We start from the raw sequence: 22928 nt of genomic DNA on the forward strand, positions 1-22928 counted from the left end.
ATGTATCAAATTCTAGTTCTTCTCGGTGTACCGAAAAAACTCGTGAGATTAATTCAAATATGTCTGAACGGAAGCACGGTAAAGGTCAGAGTAGGCGGTAATGTATCAGAACCCTTCATGATACGCGATGGTTTAAAACAAGGGGATGGGCTCTCTATGGTGCCGTTCAACTTAACGTTAGAGTATGCCGTTAGAAAAATGCAGGTTAGCCAGCTGGGCGCAACGTTTAATGGAACAACGCAGATACTAGACTACGCAGATGATTTGGATATACTAGGGGATTGTAGGGAAACGGTAGCAAGAAACGCGGAAATCCTCATAAAAGCGGTGGAGTATACAGGGTTAGAAGTGAGTGAATCAAAAACAAAGTACATGATTGTGGATAAGCTAGGCATCTGCAGAGGGGAGGAAGATCTCAGAGTTGGGAATTTTCTTTTGAAAAGGTTAGCAAATTCAGGTATCTGGGTATGACCATAAATGATAGAAACGAGATTAATGTCGAAATAAATAAGAGACTCCATTCGGGTAATGCTTGCTTCTACGCCGTGAGTAATTTACTTAAGTCGAGGCTGTTGTCTAAAAACATTAAAATAAGAATATACAGGACAATAATACTGCCGGTGGTTCTGTACGGGTGCGAAACGTGGTCTCTCACTAAGCAGGCGGACAACCGTTTTAGGGTATTTGAAAATAAAGTCTTGCGAAAAATATACGGGCCGAAGAAAGATGAGGAAACCGGGGAATGGAGGAGACTACACAATGATGAGTTACACAATCTGTACGCGTCACCAAATATTAACAGAATAATAAAATCGCGCAGATTGGGATGGGCAGGGCACGTAGCGAGAATGGGAGACGACCGTACGGCAGCGCGTGTCATGAAGGGCAGACCGATGGTAGCGCGACCTCTAGGTAGACCTAGACGTAGATGTGAGGACAACGTAAAAGCGGATCTAGTAGAAATAGGACGGGTGAGTGTCGATCGGAGAGGTGCATCTTGGGTGGGGTTGACACAAGATAGGGCAGCGTGGAAGGCTTGCGTAGATGAGGCGATGAACTTTCGAGTTCCAAATGCCACTTAAAAAAAAGGTGATTTATCTGTATGTGGTCCATGTAACATATGTTTAATTACTAATTTTTGTAAACCTTTATCTGAATTATCAGGAATTTCAGCAGAAATGTATTTGTCAATAGATTGAGGTGTCATGAGCTTGTTTTCTGGATGCAGCGTAACTACAATATGAGCGTGTGGTAATCCTCTCTTTTGAAATTCTATTGTAAAGACATCAGCTATTACTTTTTATCATAAAGGTAACATTTTTAAATCATCTATTATAAAATATTTTGGTTATTAAGTAGAAAAATGAATTTCTATTTGAATACCAAATTGATTTATTTACATTAATTTCAGAATATGTCAGACAAAAAAAACGAGAGTTAAAATATGATTTAAAGATTAAATTCCAAAAAAAATCTACTATCTAAATTGACTATCTACAGATGAACTGTCCTTTTTTAATTATTTACAATACTTTTATATAAATAAATATTTACATTTTTTATACTCAATTTATTATTTATTAATACAATATAATAAAAACGAAATTTGGGGGTTGGCGAGCGGAGCGAGCAGGGGGGTACCCCCTAGTATATATATATATAACAATTTTTGTACGTTATATGTGGTTATAAGAATAATATTTTATTTTATCAACAATTTTATGTGTGTTAACTTTGAAATCTTTCATTCTACAGAATGAAACTTCTCAGATTTAAAATTATTGTAGGTTAGAATACTAGAGGTCCGTGATTTATGATAATTTTAAGTCCCGGATTCACGTTTCTTCATACAATAGGTCGAAATAGATGAATTTTTAGGTTATGTAGGTAAAAAAAATCATTCATTAATTAAAAAAATAGTATATGATTGTCTTAAAAATTCCCAATTATTTTAAAATGCATTTTTATGGCTTATTAATGCATTAACAAGTAGCTAAAATATCGTTTTCTTAAAATTTCGTACTTTTCATAGGTGCTCCGGCTCGACATCATCAGAAAACAATATTCTGATATTTTTCCCTATATCTGAAAAGTACAACCTTCATTTAAAAAAAAAAATTAGGTCCCTGGCACTTTCCTGAGAGGCGCAATTTGATTTTGACAATACTTTTCCTGAAATCGCCCATAGTAGGCCGGTGGGACATAAATATGATAGCGGACTTTTGTTGAACATTGAAAAGAGAACATATTATCGACGGAAAGAAAGAAAGCGGAATCCCCTACACCGATCATTCGAAGACAAAAGAACAAGAAAAAAAAGAAAACATGAGTTTTGTAATACATGATACCCATGTCTCCGTGTGTGGCTTTTGTCATACGACGGTTGGTCAGTTTCACTATTTTTCTCAAATACTAACTTATTGCACATCATTCATTAAGATGTAAAATTTTCCATTTTTCCTGAATCTGTGGTCAAAATTTCCTTTTTTAGTAAAAAAAATGTATATTTGACCTTGGGATGACCTTGACTTTGACCCTGAGGTACTAAGCGGTCTTTATATTTGGATTCAGCGGCCCAAAAAATATGTCAGAATGATAACTTGACTCGATTTCACTAATTGTCGAGGATTTGACCTTCAAACGACCTCCAATTCGGCCTGATGGAGACAAACGGACACCGGATTTGGATTCGGTGACCCTGAAAACATAACGACATAGTAGTTTGCCGCATGAAAACCCATTATCTTTTTGTCATATGAATCCTCCATCCAACAAGATTAAGTGACCTTCATATGACCTTGAGGGTTATATTAAAAAAAAAATTGAATATCTTTCTGGACGTAAAATTTCCCGCTCATTCAGAATCTGCAGTCAAAAATTCATTTTTCCTAGATTACACAGCTTTGACCTTGAACTGACCTTCAAACTTACCTCATGGAGAAAAACAAATACCGGATTTGGATTCAGCGCCCCCCAAAACTTAACAGATAGATGTCTTGTATTGGTTATTGCTGATTTCTGCAATTTGACCTTCAAATGCCCTTGAACCCGACGTGCTGAGGTTAAACGAATGCCAGATTCGGACACAGCGCGCAAAAATACATAGGAGTATATGGGTTTTGTCGATGGACATACAAGTTCATTTTTTTGTGGGCCTGTGTTATTAACAAAGTTACTGTAGTTTAAATAAATTGGAAGTTTTGAAATTATATATAAGTAGAGGATGCTTAATTAACAAATTAGAGACTAAAATAATAATTTTCACACTGAAAGTTTGTATATAATAAGCTTATAAACAATGGTTTGCAACTTTCGTTTTTAAGTATAAATCAGAAAAGTATCAGAATTCGAAAAATTTTAATAATTAGTGAGTTTTAGTGAATTGTTGCTAAATTGTTAGTTGAGCATAATAATTATTAATAACTTATATCGTTTAGCATTAATAATACTAGTATACGTCGAAAAATCAAATGTTCAATGTAAAATCAAACAAATTGTAAAGCGACAATTAAAGTTGCCAACATTTACATAAAATGTTGAAAGTACAGGTAGCATAAAAACTGAAGTCGATAATCCAGTAAGTGCTGCCATCGCTCGATTTAAAAACGACATATAGAAGAAGCACAACTTTTAAATTCAAAGTCTCAACGCATACAAAAATGAAGTGAAGTGGAAAGTGCATTTCCTGGCAAAATGCTGACCTCAGCTATTCGCCGCTGCACGATTTAGCCAAGCCACACCTACTCAGTCTACGTTTACATTGCGTATACATCGTATCACCATGACTCGACCGAGCCCGCCGTGTCCGCCAAGCCCGCTGTGTCCGCCGACTCCGCCGTGTCCGCCGAGTCCGCCGAGTCCGTTGAACCTGCTATTGCAGCCGAGTCCGCCTAGTCAGCGCAAAGAAATAATAACCAATATCGTCAATAAAAAGAGGACACAACAGACTCCAGCTTACGCGTTTGAAGAAGAACCAAAAAAGAAGAAACCAAAAATAGAGAACCGGTTCGTCCTAATAAATAACCAACACAATTTGTTCGTAACAGCGGAAATATTTTTATATTGGATAACCTGGCTCTGGAAAAGACCAGTCACCAGGGGAATCGAATATAAAGAGATAAAAGGTACACCTCTTGAAAACAAAACATTAAAAGAAAAAGTCCTTAAAAACGGTCCATTAAAAAAATCAACAGGCAAGAAACAAAAACCAAAAAAATCGAGCAAACATCTAGAATCAGAGGAAGAAAAGGCAAAAAGAAGAGAGAAAAATAGAATAAGAAAACGAGAGAAAAGAATAAAACTGAAGGAAGAAGCATTAAAGTCGAAAGCAGGGGTTCCCTTAAGTAGACAAAATCACCACCCAACACTCATCAATCCCGCAGCCTCTGTTGTTCACGAGTTGCGCGGGTTGTAAAGAAGACTGCCGATACAAGGGAATCGAACATCAAAGGACAAATTGGCTACTTTGCGTAGTTTGCCGGAGCCGATCCACGCAGTGTTTTTTTGCGCAGTGACTTACTCACTGGCGGCTACAACTGATTCTAAGGTGAAGCGGCGGTGTTTGCTAGGGTTAGTGTTTGGAGCGTGCTAAATCCGTCCAACACCTTGGGAGCGTGCTAAATCCTTCCCTTGGCATAGCATACACCGGAGAGCCCTTTGAATACAGATCAGTGCCACAGAGAGAAGTACAAGCTAAGGATTATAATAATAGTAAGTTGTTAAAATAAATCATAGGTACTTTACAATTAATAAACAAATAAGACTAAACTTAATTACTAATTTCTGTACCAACATTTTTGTGCCATATGGCCTTTATTACTGCAGATCTGGCATTTTTCTATAGCTTGAGGGTTTACTACGCAAATTTGAGCCGTATTATTTTTTTGATCTTGATTTTCCTGATAACATGCTGATATAAGCGAGCCTGTTGGGGATGGAGTTGGTGCTGGGAGCCGGGGTAAAATCGGCAGATGTTGGGCTAATCGTTGACTAAGGTGCTGCAATTGACTGTTTTTTCAATTTCTTCCCTGTCAAGTTCTGCTTCTAATGCGTCACATATCGCGGCGCGCGTTTGTATCACCGTAGATACGGTACTTTGTGTTGGCGAATCTTCGCGCCGCTTGCCGTCTATAGTAGACTACAGGGCTAATCTAGCGCTACCATGCGGGCAGCGCTAGGTACTCACGTGTGCTCTGCAAAGTACTCTCTCTCCTGCCGACCGCTCTCGCAGCAACAGCTCCGTCGCCCGAGTTATACATCTAACAAATAAATAGAGTGTTACAACAAGAATATCAGTGCCTAATTTTTTACGAGTTCTCCTCACCGACCATCCAAATAGGATTCCTCCAACACTTTGTTTGCACATTTAATTCTCAGATCTCGAAAGTATGTTGCGTATTTTTTGATGTCCCAATCGTCCCTTTGTACGTCTGGTTCTAACGCCTTCACATTTACTTTTAAAATTTGCAATGCTTCGTTTACTTTATTCGGCCCGCCTAACGCCATGTTTCCGACGATCTAATCGCGCTTGCTCCTAATAAAAAATCCAAGACCGGAAGGGGCCCCCAATTTCTGTTACGTCCGAGCGACTGCACAGAGCGAATACTCGCACGTTATAGAAATAATTACGAATTCCGAGTCGATGAGACCTTTTATTTAGCACAGTCCGCTCACGCGATACCTCCTAGGGAAAAGGTAAAGAAGCGCGCGATTTGACCGATAGCTCGACTGACGGTGGGATAGTGATAGCTCACGGAGTAACGAGACTCAGAGTGGCTTCCAAATATATTGAAAATATTAAGATATGACACTATGAACTGACACAATAATGTTGCATGCGACACTGACGATAACGTACACTGAGAGACTTTTGGTGTAGCTGCTACTCCTTAAGGTCTTGTGGTGCCGCAAATCCTGGTAGTAGGCGCTACTCTTGCAATCGGAGTAACAGCTACTCCGATTCAGCGCAAAAAACTCGACACAGCTAAATGTCGTACGAAGCACAAATTCGAGTGTATTGCATATATTAATGATATAATTGTTGGAAATTGTTGCGTTTAGAACGTCAAATAATTAAAGCATTAACATTTTAACCGTTTCTAGCAAAACAAAAGAGATTATCATAAGAAATATTGGTTTACAGCTCATGAGAGCATTTTGAGGTTATTTCGTCTGCTAATAGGGCCGCTACCAGATAGAGCCGTTGCTAGACTCGTCTGCGCGTGGGCTACGCCGAATCGGAGTAGCTGTTACTTCGATTGCAAGAGTAGAAACCTCATGAACTTGAGGAGTAATAGCTATACCGAAAGTCTCTCAGTGTATGAATAAGGATAAGGACAATCGACTTACTTTGAAGTTGCTGGCTTGTAGTTACCGACTGGCTGCCTCGCTCTCATTCTGGCGCTGTAGCTCGTCTCGAGAGCGCGGAGTTTTGAATGTAATAATTTGTACGCAAGATTTAATAGTTAAGAGTAATGATTTATTTAACTCGTCTAGTTATAAATGGTACAAGATATAGGACCTCGACTGAGTACAACTCGTGTCTGAGGCAGAAATGCGACTAAGTCCGAAAACTAGGCGAACGCTCGGAGTCTAAGTCCAATTACGGAAAAATAGTTTGAGTCGCGAGTTGGGCAGAGCTTCGCTCTACCAGTATGGACTCCGGAATCCGAAAGATGCTCCTCCTTGCTCTCCATTGATATTTATAGGGAAGAGGGCAATGCATAAGCATAGGGAAGGTTCTGGCCAATCAGGAATTTGGGAGAGTGTGTGTCTCAGTGGGGGTGAGCTCCCCTTTTATTAATCATCGCCCCTCAGTACGCGGACACTAGCTTGGTCATCTGCAATGGTTTTATTTATTGTAATTTCCCTCATTGTTGCATCGATTTCCATTTATTTGGGTCTAGTTGCCAGAGATTTATGGCTTCCTTAATTACTGTCTGGCCGCCCCGGGGAGTCTCCCCCTGTTTGGCCTGGTTTATTCAGGATCGTCGCCCTTTCTTCTGCTGCCGCACGTGTCAGTCGCTGGCTCGTCCTGTCGCGTTCTGCGTTGCCGACCGTCGTTGGTTCGTCGGCCTCCGCTATGCCTACCTTGTAACAGCCTCGGTTACCGTGTTAAGGTAACTTGTCGGTTTGACGTGATATTCGTATTTGCTTTGACCGGCTAGTCTAGGTAATGGTAGGCTGACGTGACATAATCCATAATGGCGGAAAGTGGGAGCTGCGCAGAAGAGGTCAAAAACGCGTTCACGTCTGGAACACACCTTGTTTTCCTTACACCATGGGGTGTTCGGCTGCGGTGTTCGCTCGCTCGGCTTCGCCCTATATGCTCTCTGCAAATCTTTAGTTCTATAGTCTCTGCTGCTCCGGTTAAAAACAAAACTAGCATTATCACACAATGATGTAGTAAATACAAATAGCATAGAGTCATTCGAATTTGCAAAATTATAAGTATATATAGATATTATACAAACTATTTTAATAATATTTAGATTATTTGCAAATACAAACTTGATGCAAGGATATTTCAGGTTCTCATGATTTAATATAGATAAAATACATACAAACTTTGTTCTCATCTTAAGGTATTGATGAAAAATAAGAATTGTTTGTAGATGTGACCAATATGTGGGCAGTATGCATTTAGTCATATGTAAATACATTAAAGAACTATATAAAACTAATAAATTAAAAATACAATACTAACTGAGATGTACTTTGCAATTGCAATATATAATGAACTAAAATCAAGATTTGAAGTTTATTAAATAGATTGTTGTAGGTACTTTATTATACCATTAATACCATTAAGATATCTTTTTAAATTATTACAAAGTTTATCCTTAATGTTTTTTTTTAACTCGACATACTACTTACATTATAAATAAAATTTTCAATAGCAAAGTAGAAAACGTTGTCTTTTATTGACTATGAAATAAGTTTCAACAAAGTTTTACTGTACTTTTTTCTGTTTTTATTCATTAAAAATAAAATATAAGGGAATTGTGCCAGTGACCAGGACTTTAACATTATTTTAGGGGAGAGGGGGGTGAACTTAAACACGGGGCAATACTATAACTTTTCTATAACTTTTTAGTAAAGTGCACCTATGCTCTGCCAGTAACATATATGTTATATCTCACCAAAACCAACATTTGGACTGTCAAACTTTTCTGTAAGCAGCGGTTATGCGTTCAGGGCCAGTGAATCAAAAATTCTATAACACTTTCTGTAACTTTTAAAAGTCAGGAAAAGTGTGAACACGCCAGTGTGTCTAAAAATTAATATTTTCGGCCTGTGAGATCAAAAAGTACACGTTAAAATGGTGATTTTGACGCCGGGTTGCTTGCTGTATGTAAGTTGTAAGGCTAGATATTGACAATTGAATTTTTCAAACCCCTTGTAGCCAGTTTGTACATCAGGTACAGGGCAATACTGTACATAAGATTAACATAGAGAGATATTGACTTGAAATCCGTTTTTTATAAACATGCCTTTAGTACTTTAATTCTAGCTTAAAATGGTTCGCAGATACTAAAAAAAATATCAGTAAAAATGCGGTATACTGAAAAAAGCTCTTAAATGCTTGATAAGTTGTGGTAAGGAGTGACTGACTTATAGTAGCGACATGGGTCGCCAATATGATATAAAAGCTTCATCTCAGCGCTTACAAAAATAAAAACATTAATTTGAAACATTATGTGTACAGTTTTCTGATTAATTTTTTCAGTTCATTCTGTATTTAAATTCAATCTGTATAATATTGCCCCAATACCGTTATAGGATTTTATTAGAGTTATGCTTCGTTAAAGTTGTAGACGGATTTTTACAGTGGCCTGTTATGGAGCTAAAAATTTTTGTATAACAACTTTAATCCAAGTACTTGAAACCGAATTGATTGATTTTTTATTTTCTTTTAACTGTTTTATAATATAAAGTAACAAAAAAAGTGTTCAAGTTCGCCCCCCTCTCCCCTATTTATGATGAAATATATATATTTCTCAATTTAAATTTTGCCCTGCTAAAATGATTTGTAATCATAAACTTTTGATTTCAAGCTGATTATATTACCATTTATAAAATATTTATATAGAAAAAAATGATTTTAAAAAGCTATTTATGACGCTTATTATAGGTTTGTACATGCTTCCTTAAGGTTTTAACTAAGAAATCATGATTGACTTAAAATCTTTAATCTTTGTTATATACAGAGCTTAAAAAATTGTATTGTGCTACTCAAATCCAAATGTTTTGTCAAAACCTTGACATCTTCAAAGGCTGGCATTCCCAAGAAAATGAAAACCTTCGATAGCTGGCAAGTCTAATTTGGAAGCTTCAACACTTTATAAATGAAAGCTGATTATCTTTTTTCCATGCATGGTAAATTTTTAGTTTTCCAAATTTTGAAATTTTTATTTGTATTTGTAAATGAATTAAAAATTATGAATTGTGCTAAAACTATTGTTTTTAATTTTTAATAAAAATTAATCAATTGTCACTTATTACTATAGCCAAAATGTTCTATGCTTAATAATACTCAACCTGTGTGTATTTGGCTTAATATTTTAATGATAATGTAGGGTTATGCAAGTTAAAGTAAGAAAATCATGTGATAATTGGAAAATTTATTTGATACCCAACTTTATATTGTTAATGAAAACTTATAGCGAGAAAAGCATTTTTCATTTCAAATGAAATTTTTTTCTACAATGTGTGTCAAAATTTAAAGCTACTAACTAGTAGAAATTATTAGGCCAAATACACATGTAGACTGTAAGTGTTTAAAAGAAGTATGAGATTTATGCATGGTCCAAGTATTGGTACACGGAGTCAAATTGTATTTTATTAAGATATAGTACTACTGGTAGGTCAAAACAAAGTCCACTTTTTATTTCTTAATTATTTGTAAGATATACCAAATAATAGAGATTGCATAAGTCAAGGTATAACAAATATTGATTTTTCATTCATATTAAGCGATTCTATTTATCACAATTACAAATAAAAAATTTCAGACAGAAGCTAATTTGACTTATTTTTTTGAGGTTAAGTGTACATTTTTAAACTTTCATTTATTTATTACTACTATAAATTGGCTTAACATATGTAAAATTTTATGTAAATATTTTCAACAGGGTGTCACGCGTGTTGATTTTGTTGTTAAACTCTCTGAAGTTGCTCTCTATTTCCACTGTACCCACCAATAAAATTTTTTGGTAATAGTCTAAATTAGCTCTGTAAGAGCTTCAATTCGATACTATCGCAATCTCCCTTTTAGAAATGAATGCTCACAGGTTCCAACCACTTTTTATAAGTACTTAAATTATTCGCTAGTTGTTTAACTAACATTCTGCAAAATTTGAGTGAATTCTGAACCAACATTTTTATACAATTAAGAGTTATTAAATAATTAAGAATTACAATTATTGTGCAATTTTGTGTAACTTTGAATGATTAACTTTTGTCTCAGGCTCCAAAGCACTACCAATTTGTACAAGCTTGTTCTTAATGTATCAACTATTTTTTTAATAAAATATAACAATTTTTCTATTGATTACACAGCCCCACAATAAAAAAAAATTGTAAGTCCCAAAAACTAGACCACGGTACTTGCGAATGCGGATGCGAATCCGGGGTCAGTTTAACCCCATCAGATCTTAAGTCAAGGTCAAATAGGGGTCAAATTATCAAAATACATTAAGAAAAGACTAAACCATGGTATCTTGAGGTTTTTGGGGTCGCTGAATGCGAATCCGGGGTCAGATTAAACAATCAGATATTTCTCAATGTCAATTGAAGGTCAAATTATCGAAATACATGAAAAATACACTAAAACCATGGTATCTTGGGATTTTTTCGGGCGCTGAATCCGAATCCGGGCTTATTACAAGCCTATCAGGTCATGGTCAAGGTCAGTTGAAGGTTAAATCATAAAGATTCATAAAAAGTAAAATCAAACCATGACATTTAGGGGTTTTTGGGGTCGCTGAATCCGAATCCAGGGTCAGTATAGTCCTATAAGGTTATATTTATGGTCAGTTCAAGGTTAGTTCAAGGTCATGGACGTAAAGAGAGTGAAAGAAATAGTTATAAACTGAAACAATGCAAAAGGTAATGTAAACCATAAAGCAAGGAACAATATATATGCAAGTACAATCGTATCCTTTAAAACTATATCATAGTTTACTGCTCCTTCAATTACTTTAAATTTGTTAGAAGTATATGCAATTCAATAAAATACCCATAAAAATATTAAGCCCATTACTCTTTTTTATGGTAACGAACTATTTTATTGGCAGATGATCTACGAAGTGGAGCACGCTTCCGCTTCTCCAATGTTGATGGTAGATCTTTTTTTAACGACCAACAGTAATCTGCTAACATATTTACGTCCCATCTCCCTTGGTACCTGCGCTCCATTTCCTTGATATCTTGGTGAAATCTCTCTCCCTGCTCTTCGCTGTAATCACCTAGGTTTTCTGGAAACTCATCAACATGCGAATATAAAAAGTGTAATTTTAGATTCATTAGGCAGTCTTGATTTTTGTAACTATTTATTAAATTTAAAAATATTTGTTCGTAATTTGGGCTCTTATAATTTCCAAGAAAATTTTTAATTACGTCCTCTAAACATAACCATGCTTCTCTCTCTGTATGATTCATTTTCGTAACAAAAATTTCATCATTTATCATCTTACGAATCTGAGGTCCATAGAAAATTCCTTCATTTACTTTAGCATCACTTAATTTGGGAAACTGATTTCGCAGATACTTAAAGCAGCTACCATCTTTGTCTAAAGATTTTACCCATTGTTTCATAAGTCCCAATTTAATGTGCAGAGGTGGTATAAGAATTTTTTATGGATAAACAAGTGGCTTTTCTTTTATATTCTTAGAACCCGGTTCGAACTTTTTTCTAAGGGGCCAGAGACTCTTTATGTAATGATTCTTTCTATCCCTACTATCCCATTCACATAAATAGCAAGGATATTTTGTGAATCCCGATTGTTGCCCCAAAAGTATTGTTATGATTTTAAGATCCCCACATATTTGCCATTTATGATCATTGTATTTTATTCGGTCTAATATTACTTTCATGTTACAGTACTCTTCATTCAGTATTACCGAATATCCTATGGGAATGGCTGCATAAACATTTGTATTGTGTAACAGAACGGCTTATAAACTTCTCGTCGACGAATCGATGAACAATCTCCACTCGTTGGGGTTGTAACATCCATGTTTAAAGCAATTCATCAATCCAACTATATCTTTGCAGTAAACTAAGGAAAATTCTTCATCTTTAGCGAAATAATCACGATATTTTTTATCTCTGTCTCGGTAGTAAGAAACTTGAATTTTTCCAGCTTCATTAGTATTTTCTTTTAGCCATGAAGCCAAGTACTCCGCCCCATCCTTTGGTAGGCCCAAATCGCGTATGAGATCATTCACTTTTTCTTGTGTAAGTGGACCTTTCTCCTTCTTAGCTTTATAGGGGATGTATTCCTCGTCACTTGTATCACTTGTACTAGCAACCTCATTGTCTTTATCAGGCGATTTTTCTTCTTCCGCAATAACATCTCCTTCCTCCATTTCTTCTTTATCATGTCTTTCTAAATTTTCCTCAAGAACCATACTTCCACTTACGTACGTACCCAGTGGATCTTCTCTTTTATCAATTGACGATTCATATATAGGTTTCGTGACACTTTCAACGTTAGCGTAATTAATGTGCGACTTGATTTTACTATTAACTCCATGCAAATTCGTATTACAAAAATAACAGTCTTCTTTCCTTAAAGGTTCCTTCCATATCGTAGGCACTTTCATTTTTACTTCAGTTTTACCATTTTTGCCTTTCTGTAGCATTTTCCTAAATATTGCGCATATGATTTTAGGAACCCAATCAAATTCGTCAATTTTCATGTCTAAGTCAAACATGTTCTTGTACTGCTCTTTAATATTTTGATTGATTTTTCTTCTATTTTTTGGGGTCTCATACTTGCCACAAATGTAACAAAAACTATCCCGTTTTGCTATAAGGCATTCTTGGTCACCAGACCTCAAGTGATAAATTCTTGTAGTATTATACTCTTCGAAAGCCAAGTTTCTCACTAACAAAGAGCTGCGGTCGCTCGATGACGACGCCTGCGGGCCCGCTTGCTCACCCTGACCAGCCGCCGATACTGGGGTTCCGAATCCCTGCATCGTAATTTTTTGCTGTTTGTCTGCATTGACGGCTCTAAAGCCTTCACCGAGGAGTTTAGCCGACCGAAAAAAAGAATCGGTCGTTTCCCACCGTCACCATGTGGAGGTACCCGGGGGGCAAACAAACAGCATATTCATATCCGTTCGTATCAAGTAGGAAATACAAGTGATACAAGTGAGATGAAGATTACTGTAACATGACTTTGGAAACCTTTTGGGAAAGAAGACCTTAACACAAACCCAAGATAGTCAACATCAATCGTCTTGGGATTTACACTGAGAGAGACACCCGATAATTAAGACTGCCTAATGAATCTAAAATTACACTTTTTATATTAGCATGTTGATGAGTTTCCAGAAAACCTAGGTGATTGCAGCAGGGAGAGAGATTTCACCAAGATATCAAGGAAATGGAGCGCAGGTACCAAGGAAGATGGGACGTAAATATGTTAGCAGATTACTGTTGGTCGTTAAAAAGAGATCTACCATCAACATTGGAGAAGCGGAAGCGTACTCCACTTCGTAGATCATTTGCCAATAAAATAGTTCGTTACCATAAAAAGGAGTAATGGGCTTAATATTTTTATGGGTATTTTATTGAATTGCATATACTTCTAACAAATTTAAAGTAATTGAAGGAGCAGTAAACTATGATATAGTTTTAAAGGATACGATTGTACTTGCATATATATTGTTCCTTGCTTTATGGTTTACATTACCTTTTGCATTGTTTCAGTTTATAACTATTTCTTTCACTCTCTTTACGTCCATGACCTTGAACTAACCTTGAACTGACCATAAATATAACCTTATGGGACTATACTGACCCTGGATTCGGATTCAGCGACCCCAAAAATCCCTAAATGTCATGGTTTGATTTTACTTTTTATGAATCTTTATGATTTAACCTTCAACTGACCTTGACCATGACCTGATAGGCTTGTAATAAGCCCGGATTCGGATTCAGCGCCCGAAAAAATCCCAAGATACCATGGTTTTAGTGTATTTTTCATGTATTTCGATAATTTGACCTTCAATTGACCTTGAGAAATATCTGATTGTTTAATCTGACCCCGGATTCGCATTCAGCGACCCCAAATACCTCAAGATACCATGGTTTAGTCTTTTCTTAATGTATTTTGATAATTTGACCCCTATTTGACCTTGACTTAAGATCTGATGGGGTTAAACTGACCCCGGATTCGCATCCGCATTCGCAAGTACCGTGGTCTAGTTTTTGGGACTTACAATTTTTTTTTATTGTGGGGCTGTGTTTTTATTAATCAAGGGGCGCGGTAGCGCCGCTTTGGCAAGAAAAAGTACGATTTGTCGACGGCGCGACCCTATATACTTTGAAATTAGGTGTTCCTAACCTTAAAAAATATCTCGATTGCATTTAAATCATTATTATTGCGCGTATGCGCAATCTGTTGGTATCTACTTAAATATATTATCTTAATTTTTCATGTATAAAAGGTTCATTCAAGAATATTAAGTTATTAACTTAATATTGCAAGTTGAAAAGTTGCTCGGTATTGTTGGAAGGTTGGATAAATAAGTGGACACTTGGGTTAATAATTAATAATTATATATTGTAGTTGGCAATAGTCGGACGAGATACATGTCCGCTCACGTCTGAGTCTTATAGTCGAGAGAGGGAATGTGTAGTACAGCGCGGTATAGTCTGACTCGCGCGATACGCTTGCTCTCACGTGAGCTTGTCTGACTGCACAACACGCCTCCTAAATTTTATGATCGTGATTTTTTACAAACATTATTTTCTTTTTGCAATTTGTAACAATCTTAACGCTTCTCTGTTTCTCAAAAACTTGGTTTTGTCTAGACTTTTAGTTAACATATCAGCTAAGTTCGAATTTGAATCTATTTTTACAATGTCAATTATTCCATTTTCATAATTTTCACTTATGTAATGATGTGCTTTGAATTTTTGTAAAATTTCCGTATTTTGCAATAGCAATTGCACCTGAGTTATCCTCGAACATGTTTATAGGTTTATCGAATTTTAAATTGAACATTTCGTGTAAAAGATTTTTTATAAACAGTAGTTCTGTTACTGCTTCTGACATAGCAGTATATTCTGCGAAAGTAGAACATTTTGTTACTATAGTCTGTTTATGTGTTTTCCAAAAAATTACATTACCATAAAGTCTTATTACAAAACCTGTTGTAGATATTCTATCTACACTATCTCCCGCGTAATCAGAATCCACCATATAATTTAATATTTCGCTATTTACATTATCTCAGTACGTTAATTTGAGATCTTTAGTTTTATATAAATACTTTAAAATTCGCATTGCATATTTATAATGTGTTTGGACGTAGCAATTTTGGTATCGACTTAAGTAATTTACGCTAAACGCAATGTCTGGCCTTGTGCCTGTACTTATATATAATAATTTGCCAATCAAATTTCTGTATTTTATATTTTCATCAATATCACGAGCTTGTTCTAGTTTTAGGTTAGTCTCCATTGGAGTATCATACAGTTTGGCATTTTTTAAGTGTATTTTATAGCTAAAGATTCAATATATTTAGTTTGACTTAAGGTAATTTTAGTTCTATCATTACTATAATCTATATCAATTCCAATGTATTGGCTGATTTTGCTCATATCTTTCATTGCGAATCTTTTCATTAGACTGGCTTTTACTTTGTTTATTTTAATTTTATCTTTGCAACAAATTAAGAGATCATCTACAAAGACTAGTATATATATTGGATCTTTGCTTGTATTATATTTCATTAAACTATTAATTTCAGAATCCATTGCAATTTTCCATTGCTTGTGTTCGCTAGAGTTTATCGCCTCCTCGAATGTATTTGGTACATTTACATCAATATGATTTACATAAATAAAATGACTTACTGGATTTCCATATCTACTTACAGGACTTTTCTTTCTATTGGACGTTCTTTTTACAGTTAAATTTTCTGTATTTTTATTTTCGTTTTCAACAATGTCAAGATTTGATTCGTTATCTGTACTTTCCCCTAAGGTCTGAGTAGAGATAAGAGTGTTTGGTTTATTTGAATTTACATCGTATTCATTTTCCTGTATTTCATTTTCTACATTAATGGATTTGTTATTTTCCAAATCTCGATCTTTTTCATCGTCAAGTTTTTCTAAACAAATGATTTGAGTGTTTTCTTCCACTATTTGAACATGTCTAGCATTAATTGTTTTACCGTTAACTAAAACTCTATAACCGTTTTCAATGTAGCCTACAAGTCCCAGTTATAGAACGTAATAATAAATAATTTAATAAAAAAAAAAATTCTAGCGTCGGTAAGACTTGAACCCGGATCCTTTGGGTTAGTAAGCTGAAGGTCTACCACTGAGCCACAAGTACTCATTACAGTTAATACAAAAATTTAAACTCATGTACTTCAAGCAGCTTTAGATACTTAGTACTTTTAAAATATTAATTAACAATTGCCAGTAATTGCCTTAAAGCTGCTGTCCGCCGTAAATGTTGGAAAAACATGCCTCAACAGAGGAATCCGTCGGGAATACAAGTTTTCCAGATTTCGTGCAAAAATTTTCGTGCAAAAGTCCTCAATTTCCGAAAAACCCATGTGTGTCAAAATGTGCAAAGTGTGCCAGAGTGTGCCAAAGTATACCAAGGTATGCCAAAGTGTAATAAATTCCTCGTCTACGACCTCGTCCTCTGTATGATCCACCTCTGTAGTTTCCTCTGTTGTAGCCTCTTTGATGACCTCGTTGACCTTGACTGGATTGAGCACCTCGTTCTCGGTTGCTCTGCTGCGGTGGTCTCGTGCATTCATTTTTGTAGTGTCCAACTTTTCCACAGTTGTAACACTTTCCTTTGGTTTGGACCGCAAAGGTACTGACGTTGTTTTTATTGTTTAACTCAGGTTGAGTCATATTTTTCTCTTTGATTTTTGACTTGACATAGTCTACGGTTCTTTGGTTCTCTGGGATTACATCTATAAAATCCCCAATATAACTGTAGCTTGGTGGTAAAGCTCTGAGCAAATATCTCAACTTTTCAGTTTCTTCTAATTTTCCACCAGCTGATTTAAACTCGTTTGTTACTTTTTCGAACTCAACGAAAAATTCTTCCACTGAAGTGTAATTATTTAATTTAATTTCTTCTATTTTACCTCTACATATAATTTGCAGGGCTGTAGACTGAGATAAATACATCTTGTCGAATTTTGTTATCATTTCGTAAGCCGGTTTATATTCGCCAACATATTCTAATTGCTTGTCGGAGATAGCACTAATTATCATAGTTCGAGCTTTTAGATCAATTTTTTTTCCAATCTGCTTCTTTGTCTTTGTACGTATTCGGCATTTCACCGACTGCTGGTTCCTTCAAATTTTATCGCACTACCCGGCACAGTTTAGTACAGATTGGCACAATATTGGAAAAGATTGACACGATATTGGCATAGTTTGGCACAGAATTTTTTTTCAGTAGGGAAGTTGTTTAGAATTATTAAAATTCGTAAAATTCACATAATGAAGGCCTAAATAGGTCTAACCATTCGGATGATAACACCAAAACTCTGGCTCTGAGCTCCAAAATTTTATTTAAACAAAATTTTATACCAAATACTAAAATATGTTGATTTGTGCCAAACTGTGCCAAACTTTGCCGAAATCATGCTATACTGTGCCAATATCATTCCAAAATGTGCCATAATGCACGAAAATTGAGTAGAAAATTGTAGTAAAACTGATTATGTCAAACTGATTATGCCAAACTATGCCAAAACTGTGCCACAGCTGTGCCTAACTGTGCCAAACTATGCCATAAGTGTGTCAAATGTCCAAAATGTTTACATTTTGGCACAGTTTTGACACAGCTCTGGCACAGTTCTGGCACAGTTTTGGCTCAGATTGGCATATTTTTCATTTCCACTGGGTCAGTTACTGCTTTGGTAGCTGATATCACAACTTCAATACTATGCCGAAAAAATGCACTTAGTACTATATTTGACACTAGTTACTCTTACTTTAGGCTAAGAAGAAGACTGGTACAGAGCAATTTTTCTTTAAGTACAAGGTTTTGTTGTATTTGTTGTTGAAATTGAAATTTTGCCACCCGACCACAGCATTATTTAGACTTAGCAAGGCCTTAACAAAGCTTCTTGGCTACTCTATCCACCACTGTCTATCAATCAACAGCTACTTTTAAATTGTATAAAGAATACCGTTCAATTTTGGTTGACAATTTTTGCAGTCAATAATGAATATTTGAAGAGTGTTGATCATTTCTGTTTACCATAATAAAGGAGATAAAAGTGTTAAAAAATATTTATTGGAAACAAAAAAGTTATATTTAACTTTAAAAATGAGTCATGTCAGTTTCTATTGAGAGTTTAAAATAACAATGAAATACTAGGTGACTGAGTAAACTATATCTATGGCCTGCAGTATGGAGCAAGATTATTTCGGAAATTGTCTTCAAATCAGTATAAAAATTTTTACAGTTAGAGACTATGCTCATAAATGCTAATAACTACCCTACTGAAAAAAATCAGCTGATTATCAGCTGATTTTGTTCAGTAATAGAACAACAAAAGCTCGAATACATGGAAGAAACCATAAAGCGACAATAAAACAGAGACCCAAGCCGAGCACTAATAAAGGTCTCAGGAAATCCAGGTGCCGTCAGACGGAACGGCGGCATAGCAGAACCAGGTCTATTATTTTATTAAAGTACTATAATTCAAACGGCGACCCGACTTTAGAGACAATCCCCACTCTCTCTCCGTCCATCTAAAATGCCTCTGATTATAACTATAAACTACTTTAATTTCAAGTCATTTCATAAAGCAGATCCGGAGAAAAACGGGTAGGAGGCATTTTTACTATAACGTGCAGAGTTCCTTCATCTGTTTGTTTCTCTTTGTCAATCAGCGCGCGTTATTATGACGGATGTCAGAAAGTACAAAAACTTTATAGAATTATATATCGGTTTGAAAAAAACCTTTTACAAGGTCAAATGTTGGCAACTATAAGTTATGGCTCCATCCTCACAAATCTGATGTATCTTTGTATTATGATGCTTATTTCTTCTTAAAAATTTACGAAATTCTTAAAAGAATTGTCAAGTGTTTGTAGCTTAAAAAAGTTTCTCCATATATTCTCATAAATATATAGGTTAGTGAATGTAGTGAAATCAGTTTTGAAAAGGTCAAGCATTAAAGATCAGCAGATATGCTAGAATCAATCATAATTAATAGTTATGAAAAATAAGATAGTTGCACTTTTCAAAATTATTATTTTAACTTTTTTTTAGTGTTAAAACGTTTTTTTAACGCGCTTTATTTCAGTAAATCGGTTCCAAAATTTAATCAGTTCTTTGTTAGGTTATACTTGATAAACCTGTAAAGTTCCAGGAGTCATCGTGGTAATCATTTTTTGCCAAATATGTTATTTTTAATATTTAAAAAGAAATTAAAAAAAACTTTACTTAAGTCAATAAATCAGTTTTTTGTTACATTATACTTGTTTTCAATACAACATTGATTGCAGTTTAGTTCGTTTGATGGCCTTAAATTTTAATCGTATTTTATTACATTAATCATTCATTTTTTCAGATTCTTGATCATCGGTTGCAAAGGCATCGATGACTAAACTCTTAATACTATCGGAATTTATTTTTATACCATTTGAAAAATTCAATGAAATACCTTTTACTTTACAACATTCAATTTTATTATTTTTATTAGGAGTTACTGCTGTATAAGCGTAAAACTTTAGCCTACCCGAAACAAAATTATCTATGTATGTATTTTTGCTATATTAATATATTAGTTCATCTGTCATTTCATCTAGTTTAGAACCGATAAAAGGTTTATACTCATCCGGAGCATTACCTTGTGAAATAAATATACACGAATTTGTTCTCTCAAATGTTCATATAGTTTTGAACGCGCTTGTGTATGGTGCTGCCGTTACTGAAAAAATCAGCTGATAATTAACTGATAATCATGCCAAAATATCAGCTGCTAATCAGCTGATTTTTTTCAGTAGGGTATGCTATAATTTTAAGGGATGTCGTCGCTAAAAACACTGTTTTTCTATTACACATAACTTTTTAAATAATGCTTGCAAATGAAAAACCGAGTCTGTAGCGCCGTAGTGTTAAGTTTAATGAATCGTTCTACCGAAAGAAAATTTCAATCGGACTTTTTTTTTCTAAAAGTTCGGAAATACAAAATACCGCGTGGCGGATTTGCGAAGCTTTAGCGCCGACATCCTCTTAATAAATGTTAGTACTTAGGTCGCGCACATGTTAGCACTAAAACACTCGAAATATGTATTTTCATTAGTTGAAATAAAAGAGAGATGTAAATGATCTCTGAAAATATCCTCGAAGAGCACCCAATATTGAAAAAACTCCTCCTTCCCACACAGCATGAAATATTTCCGAAATATTTCGGAAATATTGGAACGAAATATTTGAAATCTTCCATGAATCTTTCGACGAAATATTTCTGAAATAATGTTATGTCCCTCGAATTCCTATATTGAAATATTTTTTGAAAGAATTCAGAAATATTTCTGAAATTTTTCACGAAATGTTTCAGAAATATTACTGCAATAATATCATTTCATAAAATGCCCCGCCTTGCAAATCTGCCATGAAAGATTTCCTTGAAATATTTCTGAAATTTTTCACGAAATGTTTCAGAAATATTACTGCAATAATATCATTTCATAAAATGCCCCGCCTTGCAAATCTCCCATGAAAGATTTCCTTGAAATATTTCTGAAATTTTTCTAAATTATTTTGTGGCACGCAGTCTCCTGGGATTTGTATTTGAAATAATTCTGGAATATTTAAGCAAGCTTCCGTAACATATTTCTTTAAAATATTTCGGAATTATTTCCTAATTATTTCAGTGTTCAATATTCACCTGAAAATTTGCAGTAAAATAATTCCGGAACATTCAAGAAAGCTTTAATAAATATTTCTTTCCTAGATTTGAGAAACACTTCTGAAATGTTTCTAAGTTTAATAATCACTATAAGTTACTAGTGAAATGATGATTCAGAAATATTTCTGAAAAATTTAATAAAATATTTCACCTGAAATAATTCAGAAATATTCCACATATCTTCCGTGAAATATTCTTCAAATGTTCCCGAATTGCTTGAAGGTACAGTCGCCGGACACAATAACTTTGCTTTACGCACCACAACATGGCGGCGGGTCTCATGTTAATTGGACTCCTTAGATCGGTCATGACTGTCAGGAAAGCGATATCTGACGTCATGACCGTCCTAACCTACTTCTTCTTCTTCTTTTTATGGCCGTGGTTCGCTGTCTATGCGACTGCGAAGCCGATGCGCCACCTTGTTCTGAAAGCCCAATCAACAAGAGACCCGCCGCCATGTTGTGGCGCGTAAAGCAAAGTTATTGTGTCCGGCGACTGTACCACGACACCGTGAATATATCTTATTTTATATATATAATTATAGTAAATACACAAACAGTTTGTATCTTTGCTTTTACGCCATCGGCTTTCGTAAACTAGTTAATGTTAGTAATATTAAACTTTTGGATCAAATTATACGAAAAATAATTGAAATCATGTAAGCGGATAAACTGTTAATTCGTTAATTCGAACCCCTTTTGTTTTTGAATATAAAGAATAACTCCATAGTTTGACAGCAGGTACAAACACATAATTGATCCAGTGTGAATTCATGCGCAGGCAGCTAGAGTTAAAATTTATTTTAAGAGTTCCAATAAAATATTAAAGAATTATTTCATAAGTATTGCAAGAAATGTTCCATTGGAATATTTCCGAAATAATTACATGATAGTTTGCGAGACATGTGTATGGAATAATTCTGAAATCTTTCAAGAAATATCCAAAAGGCTATAGCCGGGTTACTATGGTGAAATGGCCCCCTTGGAAAATGTATATATGTTATATACCATTCGATGGGGGATAAAAAAAAACTCCCATAGCCAAATTTTTAGCTCTCTGCCTAGTGCGCATGCGCAGTAACGTCGATAAACGTGTTTTTTTGATTTTATTTTTTTCTGAAGTCCCTATAGGATAAAAATTTTTTTAAAAATTCACATTGGTGTATTTTTATGTCATGAATAACTGCAATTTTTTTGGGATTACATAACCTCAAATATCGGATCTAAAAAAATTATTAAAGTTTTCAATCGATATTTTGACCCCCTTGTTTTTGAGGTGCAACTTTTTAAGTAGACTTTTTTTGTGTACTTTTTCCCGTTCTTTACGATGGCACTAACGTTTTTTCCTTAAAAATGGTGGCACAACTCGATTTGAGCCAAAAACTGATTTTTTTGCCATTTTTTCACGTTTTTAGCTGGTTATGTTACAATTTAGTTACTAAAGTGACTCCTTTTGAGTAGTTTTGCATATCTTCCCATGAAAACATAATCAAATGAAATATTTTGTTCGCTCCAAGCCGTATTTTTTATATTATCTTACGTTTTCAATGATGGTCTTATCAGAATTTGAGGTAATAAAGGGTTTCTCTCTATATATAAAAAGAATATCGCCGCTGTCAGTGTCTGCTTTTCTCTTTAACCTAAAAATGCCCTCATTTGAGTGATTTAACGCCGAAAAAGGCCATTTTTGGTACCATGTAACCCAAAACTAACCTAAAAATATCATAATGCAAGGGTTTTCACGCAAAAAAGCCTGTTTTTAGCTAAACATAGCCTTGAAAT

At 35.0% G+C, this 22928-nt stretch overlaps 1 protein-coding gene across 1 annotated transcript in view; it reads left to right on the forward strand.

The window, feature by feature from the left end:
* The first annotated feature begins 6461 nt into the window (after window positions 1–6461).
* Window positions 6462–22928, forward strand: part of LOC100678874 (zinc finger protein 608) — a 157870-nt gene continuing 141403 nt past the window's right edge. The window contains exon 1 of the mRNA XM_032601573.1: window positions 6462–7776. The gene's annotated coding sequence lies outside the window, so the exon portion shown is untranslated. The remainder of the gene's footprint in view (window positions 7777–22928) is intronic.

This window comes from Nasonia vitripennis, assembly GCF_009193385.2.
Source record: "Nasonia vitripennis strain AsymCx chromosome 2 unlocalized genomic scaffold, Nvit_psr_1.1 chr2_random0008, whole genome shotgun sequence".
Taxonomy (NCBI): domain Eukaryota; kingdom Metazoa; phylum Arthropoda; class Insecta; order Hymenoptera; family Pteromalidae; genus Nasonia; species Nasonia vitripennis.